Raw genomic sequence first — 12,314 nt, 5'->3', positions numbered from 1 at the left:
ACAGGGATGGAGACACTGGAGGGACATGGAGATTGAGTTTTTGGATTTAAAAAAAATCCTTTAGAACTCAGAAACAGAATCTTTATTTATAACTGGAGGAATCCGATGAGCTATAAAGCCATTTTTTTTAACAGATGTTCAGTATGGACTAAAGTTATTTTTTGTCACCAATACTCGTACTGTCAAAATAAGGCACCAAAGAGTAATGGGGATTCTGGGAGGGTGCGGGGGGTGAAGAGTGAGTGGTGAGGGATGGAGAGTGATGGGGGAATCGAGTGGTGGGTAACTGACAGGCGTGAGCGGTGAGTGATGTGAAGCGAGTTGTGAGTGTTTATTTATTTATTTTTGGTTCAAATGTTTTACCTGGATAATCCCATCTCGTTCGCAACGGTCACCTCTACGTACGCCCCCACGTCGCTGTGGGGAGTAATTGGTGGGTGAGTGAGAGGAAGCGAGTTTCTGGGTGAGTGAGAACGGACTGATTGAGAATGGATGCTTAAGCGGAGTGATGGGAATTGGAGTGTGTTGGCGAACAAGGGCCGAGGAGCGGTGGCGCAGCGGTTAGCGCGCTGCGCTACGAACCCGGCACCCGAGTTCGAATCCCGCTCACGGCCAACACCGGTGACGAATAGCTGAACCGGACCCTGGCCTCTCCCAAGTCGACTCAGCCTCAAATGGATACCTGGCACGGTGTGTAAACATCGCCACTCGGGAGACAAAGGCGACCGGGCGTGGTGCTGGCCACCCAAACCCTCGTGTGGCGTTCCGGCACCTTCATAGGTGCTCGCTAACAGCACTTGCCCCAACAGCCTATTACAGGCTATACGAGGAATCATTCTCTCGCAAGGAAGAGGGCGTGTTGCTCCCCCTTGTGGATAACACGTGTACGATCATCCATCCTTGCTCAGAGATATAAATAGCGTGGCTCATGACGATAACAACCACGTTGTTGTTGTAGTCTGCCTGGAACTTCCCACAGCTGGACAAAGGCCTCCCCCCATTTTCTCCCCTCCCATTAATCCCCTTCATTTGACTCGTACAGAGTTCCATAGACTCACACAGAGACCTATAGACTCATAAAGAGATACATAGGCTCACGCAGAGAATCATGTACTCACAGAGAGACCCATATACTCACACAGAGAACAATGGCCTTACACGCATGCCCATAGTCTTTCTCATAGACCCAAAGACACAGATAACCATAGACTCACACGGAGACACATAAACTCACACGGAGACCCATAGTCTCGTATATAGACCACCAGACTCACACATGGAACCATAGAACCATACAGAGAAGCATAGATTCACAAAGAGACCCAAATACTCATACAGAGACCCATAGACTCACACAGATACCCAGAGAGTCATGTTGTTGCCGTCAGGCTGTGACTTCCCCATAAGCTGCTCGTATCCAGCAGTGACCTCCGAACTCTGCGATTCCGTCTCGGTGTCGCCGTCTCTCCCGCTGCCTCTCCCACCGCTTCTCTCCCCTTCTCTCGCGGGTCTCCACTCTTGTTTTAACAGCAGCAGTCACCCCCCCACCCCCCCCGTGATTTTACTTAGGTCGTCATTACCCTCACGTTGGTGCCAACAGGCAATTATCGTTGATCACAGTGGCGCGTGTGGTGCACAGATCGAGAGCTCGACATCGGAGGGTAACTGGCTCAGCCACACGAATCACCTTGTACACCCGTAAATAATTACGGGACTCGCGTTGCCATTCATTACGAAGCGCTATAATCTCGCCACGCATCAGCAGCTGAAGATTCGGAGCGCAGCTCACGGTGATCAAAAGGCGAACGTGAACATAACTCACCGCGTGCGTCACGACCACTGCCTTATTGCGGGAAAATTTGACGTAGGCTAACGTTTCGGGCGATGGTCCGTCTGTAGTGCTTTGTTATATGCCTTCTGTTAACGTAGGAAATATTCGCTGATTAGTCTCAAGGGGAGGCATTTGCATGGATGTATTTTTGTTATGGATAAAATTATGGGTTTGTTATAATGTAGTGCTTATGATGAACCGTGGTAAGTTATTTGTACAGATGATTATACACAGGGCTTATGATTTCAGCTGGAGCTGTCCGGGGCTGGGCTTCTGAAAATATTTCCCAACCCACCACCCTCCTCTATCGAGAGGTGGAGGCGAGGTCCAGGAGTAGTGGTTATTGGGTTTGAGTCCCCAAGGAAAATATTCAATGATAAATGAATCCCCGAATTAATGAATATTCACCACCACAACCATTATCATCATCATCCACCACTGCCGCTCCAGAGAGTCCGCGTGTGTTACGGCACGAGACACGCGTGGTCATCTGAAGAGAGGGCAAAGTCGCGTTCACGTGACCTCCAGGGCCCCAAGTGGCTCCACGCCTCTTTCCGTTTCTGTGTGTGTCTCATTGTGCGCGTGTCTGTGTGTGTTTATGATATCGCGCGGAGTGGGTAGTATAGCGGTACGAACCCGGCGACCCGAGTTCGGTTCCCGCGATGTCAACTCGGCCTGAACTGAGCACCTACCTGGTGCGGTGTGTAAATATCAGCACTGTGTGTGCTGCGCCTTAATAGGTGTTCGCTAACAGCACTTGCCTCCATCAGACTTGAAGGCTACACGGGGGGGGGGGTATAATTGTCGCGTGTGTGTATCGTACCTCGTGGATCATCTCGACTCGTGAAGGGTCTCAGAGCCGAGCGCAGTTCACTCACGTGGGCGGTTTGAGTGAGCACTCGCCGCTGTTGTTGTCAGAATGCTTTTCATGACTAATTCATCCACCGAGAAAGGGGCGCTCGCCCTTTGACGACAATTAGCCTATCTTCACGGGCAGTTCAGTCACGACACCCATCACCTCCCTACCCCCCATGAAGCGTCCTTCCGGCGAAGAGGTGGGGTGGCGGCGTGGCACGGAATGGGGCATTGAAGGGGTAGAGACACATGCCCTCCTCCTCGCCACACCACGACCGCCGGAAGACGCGCTTCCTGCCAGCTGCTCCGCGGTGCGTTGGGTCACGTGCGGCCGCTGGATCTGTCAACAGACTCAACAGCCGACAGCAACAAGTGGGAGAGGGAGGGGGTTGGCACATTCTTATATTAATAACTAGCATAAGTACCCGGCGTTGCCCGGGTGAAAAATATATTTCTTAATAACCTTACATATATACACACCCTCACCACTCACCACTCACCCTCACCACTCTCCGTCACCACTCATCCTCACCATTCACCCTCACCACTCTCTCTCACCACTCATCCTCACCAATCACACCCTCACCAATCACCACTCACCCTCAACACTCACCTTCACCACTCACCACTCACCCTCACCATTCACCCTCACCACTCTCCCTCACCATTCATCCTCACCAATCACACCCTCACCAATCACCACTCACCATTCACCCTCACCACTCTCCCTCACCACTCTCCCTCACCACTCATCCTCACCAATCACACCCTCACCAATCACCACTCACCACTCACCCTCAACACTCACCCTCACCACTCACCACTCACCCTCACCATTCACCCTCACCACTCTCCCTCACCACTCTCCCTCACCACTCATCCTCACCAATGACACGCTCACCAATCACCAGTCACCACTCACCCTCAACACTCACCCTCACCACTCACCACTCACCCTCACCATTCACCCTCACCACTCTCCCTCACCACTCTCCCTCACCACTCTCCCTCACCACTCATCCTCACCAATCACACCCTCACCAATCACCACTCACCCTCAACACTCACCCTCACCACTCACCACTCACCCTCACCATTCACCCTCACCACTCTCCCTCACCACTCTCCCTCACCACTCATCCTCACCAATGACACGCTCACCAATCACCACTCACCACTCACCCTCAACACTCACCCTCACCACTCACCACTCACCCTCACCATTCACCCTCACCACTCTCCCTCACCACTCTCCCTCACCACTCATCCTCACCACTCATCCTCACCAATCACACCCTCACCAATCACCACTCACCACTCACCCTCAACACTCACCCTCACCACTCACCCTCACCACTCACCCTCACCACTCAACCTCCCCTCACCACTCACTAATCACCACTCACAATCGCCACTCACAACCGCCCTCACCATTATATTTTTGCCCCAGTCAACGCCGGATATTTCCCATTCGTAGCAGTTTATATCAACTCTATAAGCAACTTATATTAAACAGGAAGCACGATCCTAAAGTAATTTACAATCTTCGATTAGTCCTTTGTGCGATTCAAAGAATCGATTCCTCGCATGTTGGGGGTTTACATTTTGAATGATAGAGTTTCATTTTCATTGTTTTTTTTTATTTTTTCAGGAGTATTTAATTACATTTTTGCCCCGGTCAACGCCGGATATTTCCCGTTCGTAGCAGTTTATATCGACTTTAAGCAACTTATAGTAAACGGGAATCGTCCGAATGTAAAGGAATCTACAACCTTCGATTCCTTTGCGCGATTCAGAGAATCGATTCTTGGGCGCGTCGGGTTTAAAAGTAATTACACAGTTGTTTTTTCATTGGTATGTAATGTTTGAAAGTTTTCATAAGATTTTAAATGTATTTTCCCCCCGGGCAACGCTGGGTATATCGAGTTTATACCACAAATGCGTGCGCATATTTTTAACGGGAATAAAAAATGTCGTCCACCCGGCAGCGAATGCGTCGCTACCCGTTGCCAGGGGCAACCGCCGTCCAATGAAACTGCGTATGGTCCGGCGACACACAGACACACACACAGACAGACAGACAGATTTGCGATTTTATATATATATGCCCGGGGGGAAAATATATTTAAAATCTCATGAAAACTTTCAAACATTACATACCAATGAAAAAACAACTGTGTAATTACTTTTAAACCCGACGCGCCAAGAATCGATTTTCTGAATCGCGCAAAGGAATCGAAGGTTGTAGATTCCTTTAGATTCGGAAGATTCCCGTTTACTATAAGTTGGTTAAAGTCGATATGAACTGCTACGAACGGGAAATATCCGGCGTTGACCGGGGCAAAAATGTAATTAAAAACTCCTGAAAAAAAAATTAAATAACAATGAAAATGAAACTCTATCATTCAAAATGTAAACCCCCAACATGCCAGGAATCGATTCTTTGAATCGCACAAAGGACTAATCGAAGGTTGTAAATTACTTTAGGATCGCGCTTCCTGTTTAATATAAGTTGCTTATAGAGTTGATATAAACTGCTACGAATGGGAAATATCCGGCGTTGACTGGGGCAAAAATATAATGGTGAGGGCGGTTGTGAGTGGCGATTGTGAGTGGTGATTAGTGAGTGGTGAGGGGAGGTTGAGTGGTGAGGGTGAGTGGTGAGGGTGAGTGGTGAGGGTGAGTGTTGAGTGGTGAGTGGTGATTGGTGAGGGTGTGATTGGTGAGGATGAGTGGTGAGGGAGAGTGGTGAGGGAGAGTGGTGAGGGTGAATGGTGAGGGTGAGTGGTGAGGGTGAGTGTTGAGGGTGAGTGGTGAGTGGTGATTGGTGAGCGTGCCATTGGTGAGGATGAGTGGTGAGGGAGAGTGGTGAGGGAGAGTGGTGAGGGTGAATGGTGAGGGTGAGTGGTGAGGGTGAGTGGTGAGTGGTGATTGGTGAGGGTGTGATTGGTGAGGATGAGTGGTGAGGGAGAGTGGTGAGGGAGAGTGGTGAGGGTGTGATTGGTGAGGATGAGTGGTGAGGGTGAGTGGTGAGTGGTGAATGGTGAGGGTGAGTGGTGAGTGGTGAGGGTGAGTGTTGAGGGTGAGTGGTGAGTGGTGATTGGTGAGGGTGTGATTGGTGAGGATGAGTGGTGAGGGAGAGTGGTGAGGGAGAGTGGTGAGGGTGTGATTGGTGAGGATGAGTGGTGAGGGTGAGTGGTGAGTGGTGATTGGTGAGGGTGTGATTGGTGAGGATGAGTGGTGAGGGAGAGTGGTGAGGGAGAGTGGTGAGGGTGTGATTGGTGAGGATGAGTGGTGAGGGTGAGTGGTGAGTGGTGATTGGTGAGGGTGTGATTGGTGAGGATGAGTGGTGAGGGAGAGTGGTGAGGGAGAGTGGTGAGGGTGAATGGTGAGGGTGAGTGGTGAGTGGTGAGGGTGTGGATATATGTAAGGTTATTAAGAAATATATTTTTCACCCGGGCAACGCCGGGTACTTATGCTAGTGTAATGCGGGCGTAAACGACCTTCCGGAAGTGACGTCATGGGGGGAGGAGTTACGTCACGTCGGGGAGAGGGTAAGGGTCTATAAGGGGGGTAACCGGAAGCGGTCGAGAGTGATCGGGGACTGGGAGAAGTGAGAGGCCACGCAGGGCGAAGGGTGAGAGAGAGTGGCGAGGTCGCCACACACCCAAGCCAGGAGGATCGGCACCGTCGGCCAACGGTGACCGGCCCGGGGGCAGGAGGAGCAGCGAGGAGGCTGCAGAGAGCAGCGGGTCTGCAAGGGAGGAGTCGGCAGCAGGGGTCTGCACGGCGCGACAGCAGCCTGGGGCTGCAGAGTGTGGGCTACGGGAGCGACAGCAGCCTGGGGCTGCAGGGTGGAGAGTATATAGGGGAGTACCGTGAGGGAAAGAGATCGAACCCAAATAAAGGACACAGGACAGAGAAAAGCGTCCGAGTCTTTTATTACACTGGTGTCAAAGTGTAACGGTATGGCTAAACAATTGAGAAAAAATAATATTCCGTCTCCGGCATCGGCTTCATCTTCCGACGACGATGACCTTCCTCCTGCGGTGGATCCGACTCTGGCAGAGGAGGAGATCCGTGCTGGGACGAGTGCGGGTCCAGGGGTCCAAGATGTCGCCGCGTCGGCGGACCAGTCTGCACCAAAGGACGCGGATTTGACATGGAGTCAGATGGCGGAGCAACTTGAGACTCTCAAGAACGTGCTTGCCCAGTTGTGTGCGCTTGTTACGCCGAGGACGGCGTCGGAAGGCGATGTTGGTGGTCCGCAGGAGCCCCGGTTGTCTTCAATGTCGACGCCATCAGCCACGCGGCATGAAGACGCCATCTTGGGCGTGGCGCACGACGAAAGGCGGGAAGCCGCCATTTTGGGCCCTCCGTGACGGAAGGCCGCCATCTTGTCGACACCACGCTGCGACGCCATGTTGAACATGCCACCGGAAGAGTCAGCGGCTGGAGGGAACGCGCCAAGGCATCGCAGTCGTCACCTAACGACTGTCAAGGAATTCTCCATCGGGGGCGATTGGAGTGCCTTCGCCTGCAGATTTTTGGCAGCGGTGCGCTCGGCGGGGTGGACTGACGCCGAGGCATTAGAAGTTCTTCCGACTCTCCTTGATGATGAGTCCGTTAGATTCTTTCGCTCTATAAAAGCCGCGAAGAAGAAAACATTGCGTGGTGTGTTCGACGAAATGGCTGACGCTTACGAGCCGCCGGATGACGCTCATCGCCGGTTTGCGCAACGATAACGCGCACCCGAGGAGTCTCCGGTGGCGTATAGGGTCGCGGTACTGGAGCTGGCAATGGCCGCATACCCGGAGATGGAGCCTGACCTGTTGGAACCTCTCATCCTGGGGAAGATGTTGAAGTTGTCCCGGGATCTCGGCATTCCCATGCCGGTGTGCGGTCACGAGAAGCTCACATCCCGGGCTGCGGCTAAGTGTCTGGACGCCCAGTTCAACCTGCGCCGGTGGAAGCAGGTCACGGCGTGGACGGGTGGGCCCATCGTCGAAGGGGGAGCCGTGGGTTGGGACCCCAAGAATGCGGTTTATGTGCCGGACGACAGGAGCCCGCAGGAGCTGTCGGCTGCCGCTGCTCCGTGGCCGGAGCCGCGGGCTGCGCCGCCGACACGGCCGCGTCGGGACGGGGCGCCTGCAGCAAGGCGCAATAACATCGACTGCTTTCGCTGCGGGCGTAAGGGCCATTATGCCAGGGACTGCTGGGCCCGCGTCCCGGGTCCGCCCCAGCAGGAGGCCTCGACAGCGGCCGCTCCAAGGAAGGATTCGCTAGCACAGACGAGCCGGCCGTGACGCGGCAGGGGAAAGCGGACCCAGCTCGGGGTGCGCCTACCACGGCTGCGGAACCTTTGAGGCCCGCAGCCCTTCCTACCCTGCCGCGGACACGATTGCGGGACGCCTCTGGTGCTGCGCCTTCAAAAACAGGGGACCGGGACGTTGCCAGGCCTCCAATAGCGACAGACGAACTTCAGCCTGTCGCTCTTAAAACCCTGCCACGTTCCCGCTCGGCGGGAGGGCCACCGACCGTCCGGGACGGCCCGGCGACCCGCACCCGTTCGAAATCCCTCACATTTCGTTAATTATTGTGTTGTGTTCTTGTTCTTTCCGTATATTATTGTGTGTTCTGTGTCCTTTTACGTATTCGGTCGTGTTCGCTCGCATTGCGTATTGGAGTTGTGTTCAGCCGAGGTCGGCTGGATTTTCTCTACGGGGGAGGGTGGTGTAATGCGGGCGTAAACGACCTTCCGGAAGTGACGTCATGGGGGGAGGAGTTACGTCACGTGGGGGAGAGGGTAAGGGTCTATAAGGGGGGTAACCGGAAGCGGTCGGGAGTGATCGGGGACTGGGAGAAGTGAGAGGCCACGCAGGGCGAAGGGTGAGAGAGAGTGGCGAGGTCGCCACACACCCAAGCCAGGAGGATCGGCACCGTCGGCCAACGGTGACCGGCCCGGGGGCAGGAGGAGCAGCGAGGAGGCTGCAGAGAGCAGCGGGTCTGCAAGGGAGGAGTCGGCAGCAGGGGTCTGCACGGCGCGACAGCAGCCTGGGGCTGCAGAGTGTGGGCTACGGGAGCGACAGCAGCCTGGGGCTGCAGGGTGGAGAGTATATAGGGGAGTACCGTGAGGGAAAGAGATCGAACCCAAATAAAGGACACAGGACAGAGAGAAGCGTCCGAGTCTTTTATTACACTAGTATAGATATAAGGGGGTGGCGGCGGCGGCATGTAATCTGGGTTTAATGATTGATATGTAACCCTACACTCTCCCAAAACCTCAGCGATGTGATTATTCATTGTGATACATGCAGCCTCGTTGTGTTGCTGTTGTTGTTTAAGGTCATTATCCCGAATGTAACATCGGCATGACATCTACGGTAATCTACACGATTCCGTGATAATTTCTCGGTGATTTCTCACGACTTCAATGATTGCTCGCGGGTTCACAACAACAGATTTCCCTATCATCGTCTAAAATAAAATAGAAAATCCCAGAACGCGACCCGTTATCATCATCAGCAGCAGCATCATCAGCAGCAGCAGCATCAGCAGCATCATCAATCGAAATGATTACCCGAGTTATTGCTCTTCGCAGACGATTCGTGATTTGCCAAGTCGCAGACGACTGCTCAGTGGGGACTAAGCTCCACTCGAGTTGAAGTGGGCATCGCGGCGACGTCACAGGGGCAATTGTTTGCCATTGATGTCCGCGGACATTAAAGCGACGGGATGAGGATGAGTGGGGAAATATTGCACGGGAAGTTGTCGACGACCAACAGCGAATGCTGTCACCGACGACGGCGGCAGCAACAGCAGCAACAACAATGTTGGTCTCATCGTAATTACCGTCAGCCGTGATGGTCAATCCACTGCTGGATGAAGGCCTCGCCCCCTCCACTCACCCCCCCCCTAAAGCCACAACCACCACCACCTCTCAAAATCCCGCGACGCAATTAATCCGCCTAGCACCTGCGCACGATCTGATTCCAACGCTCCATCTCTGTCGGGGGCGCGTCCTACCGGCGTGTGCGTTCCATTCCTTGGCTGTCGCTCCGTTATTGTCCTCGACCATCGGTCTGTGTCCGACCGAAGACGTTCGAGCGATGCCACGAACCCCTGCGCCTTTGTTGCCAGCGTGCGTTCATCCAAGGAGGCATTCTCGTATTCTCAAAAGGCGGGGTGTCATTTTGAGCCAAAGCGAGGCCCCGATAGTTTCCTAAACCAGGCGCATCATACCTGCTATGTCGCACGGGTCGCAGAAGCCGGGCCGGCGAAAGAGAAAGTGATAGCGAAACGAACGCTGGAACGTGCACGGACAAGCACGGGGGAAGGGATGAGAGAATGTACGCAAATTTGAGACGTCTTGGCCGATCAGCAACATCTGAAAACCTCTAACAAGACATTGCTCACGGGGCCTTGGCAAAGCCGTGGTATGGGCGGCGTTAGGGTCAGTGACAGGGCTATACTGTACTCTGAAGTTTTTTCGGTAAAGTCACGTAGGTAAAAATATATAATAAAAGTTAAAGTAATAGAAATAATAATAGAAATAAAATTATAAATCACGACGTTTCGGAGGCAACACAAGTCTCGGTCATCAGGTGAGACCGTCACAGCCAGATTTACCTACGTGACTTTACCGAAAAAACATAAGAGTATGGATCCTTGCAGTCACGAAAGCTTCAAATCTAGGGCTATACTGCTGGAGTCTTGATGGCGAGTTGTTTAGCGGCTAGTTTCCTATGGTTAATGGTGGGTACTCGTCGCTAGTTGGTGAGGCTAAGTGGCCGTCCATAAATGACGTCACGCACCTAGGGGGGGGGGGGGGGGGTCAGACATTTGTGACGATGTGTGACGAGGGGGGAAGGTTTGAGAAATGTGACGTGACGTCAAAATGCGCAACTTTAAATAAATATAGACAACACTTTTTAATAAATGTTTTCTCTTACAACATCAGAGTGCAGCGCCACATTAAATACGCACTGCAATGACAATAGTTTTAAGCGATCTGAAGCATTTTTATTTTTTTGGGGGGGGGGGAGCAGAGTTTTGCAACTTCATATTTGAGGGGGGTCTGACTTTTTGTGACGCCGTGTGACGAAGGGTCAAAGATCGTCCAAAATCGCGTGACGTCATTTATGGACGGCCCCTAAGTTGGAAGGTTCCAGAATAAACCTCTCATGCGAGACCCCAACATCGCAACATCTCCTGCGTGGCTTTGCCATTCCTCGAGGTCGCCGGTGGTTGTAACCAATCGACCGCATCGGGACGTCAACGGGCCGATGCGCGTGCCTCCATCGCAACAGGAACATGTAAAGCCACAATGGCGCTGTGCGGCAATTGTGGGCCCACGACGACTAAAGACGTGGACCAGATCGTCAAGCCACTGCGGTAGCCTGCGCTCCTTCGACGACGGAGGAGGAACAGCGGACACGAAGTCTCCTCCTGACGCCCCTCGGGTTGTTGACCATCATCCACCTCGACGCTGACATTTAGCTCGCGTTATATATCGTTATATATCGCCATACGCAAGGATTTCATTTGTTGGAGGGTTACGACCATTGCCTGGTTTGGCTAATTGGCTATGGGTAGGACTCGTACTGGTTGGTTCATTGGCGATGGCTATTGCTGGTAGGATGGGGATGGTTTAGTTTAATTTGTCCGTGCGTTTTTTGGGTGATTTGTTTACCTTTCCTGTACTTTGCACCCCTATCATGTTTTTGCACTCTTTGTTGTTGTTACGTTCTTACCCGCCCCGACTGGACATCTGTGAAAAATATCTTTATAGCCCATCGGATGTCTCCAGTATAAATACATCTGGTTAGGGTCAGTAGTATAGGGCTACTATTTGTGGCTGGTTAATAAGGCATGGTTAGTAGTAACTACATTGGCACGTTTTTTATTAACGTGACAGACCTCACTAATTGGCTGTGTCGGGTGGTGGCGGGTTTAACGACACATTTATATTTTACGTGATCTAACCCCAAAAAACTATTATGGATACTATTGTTCGCGAAAGCCTACTACGTGTTCAACTAAGGTATGAGGGTTTGTTACAGTGACTGGTTTCCTAGTGTGGTTAGGGGTAGAGCGAAAACTCTTGGGCGGTCGGCTTAATCCCATCCTCTCCATTGTCACCGATCGCCCCCTTTTTGTTGTGCGTGTCCAGACGTTGGCCACTGTTTGTGTCCGTCTGTGTTTACAATGCCCTCGTTGGTCCCAGTGGAACACCTGGGGTCATTATGGGACCCCCCCCCACCCACCTCCCCCGGTTGCGTGGGGAGCGGTGTGTGGTGGGGGGGAGGACGCGAACACAGCTGTCCAGACAGACCCCCCCCCGCTTGCGCACAGCGGCTAGCGCACACACGTGTGTGTGTGTGGCTGTGCGGAAACCACGCAAACAACACACACGCGCGCGTGCAGCCAAGGCCACGCTGGTGCTGCACACGCAGTTGGTGACATTTTCATTGTTTCAGCATCACCAACAACAACAACATCATCATCATCAGCAACAACTTCAACAACATCAACACGTAGCACTCTTCTATCGCTGCTCATGACTGTGAACTTCAGTCATTGATTCCTTCCACTCGCGTTGGAGACTCTGCGGACCGGACTACTGACT

This window comes from Lampetra planeri, chromosome 33 (genome assembly GCF_965212315.1).
Source record: "Lampetra planeri chromosome 33, kcLamPlan1.2.h2, whole genome shotgun sequence".
In the NCBI taxonomy this organism is placed as follows: domain Eukaryota; kingdom Metazoa; phylum Chordata; class Hyperoartia; order Petromyzontiformes; family Petromyzontidae; genus Lampetra; species Lampetra planeri.
The sequence above is the reverse complement of the archived record's forward strand: the minus strand, read 5'-3'. Positions refer to the sequence as shown.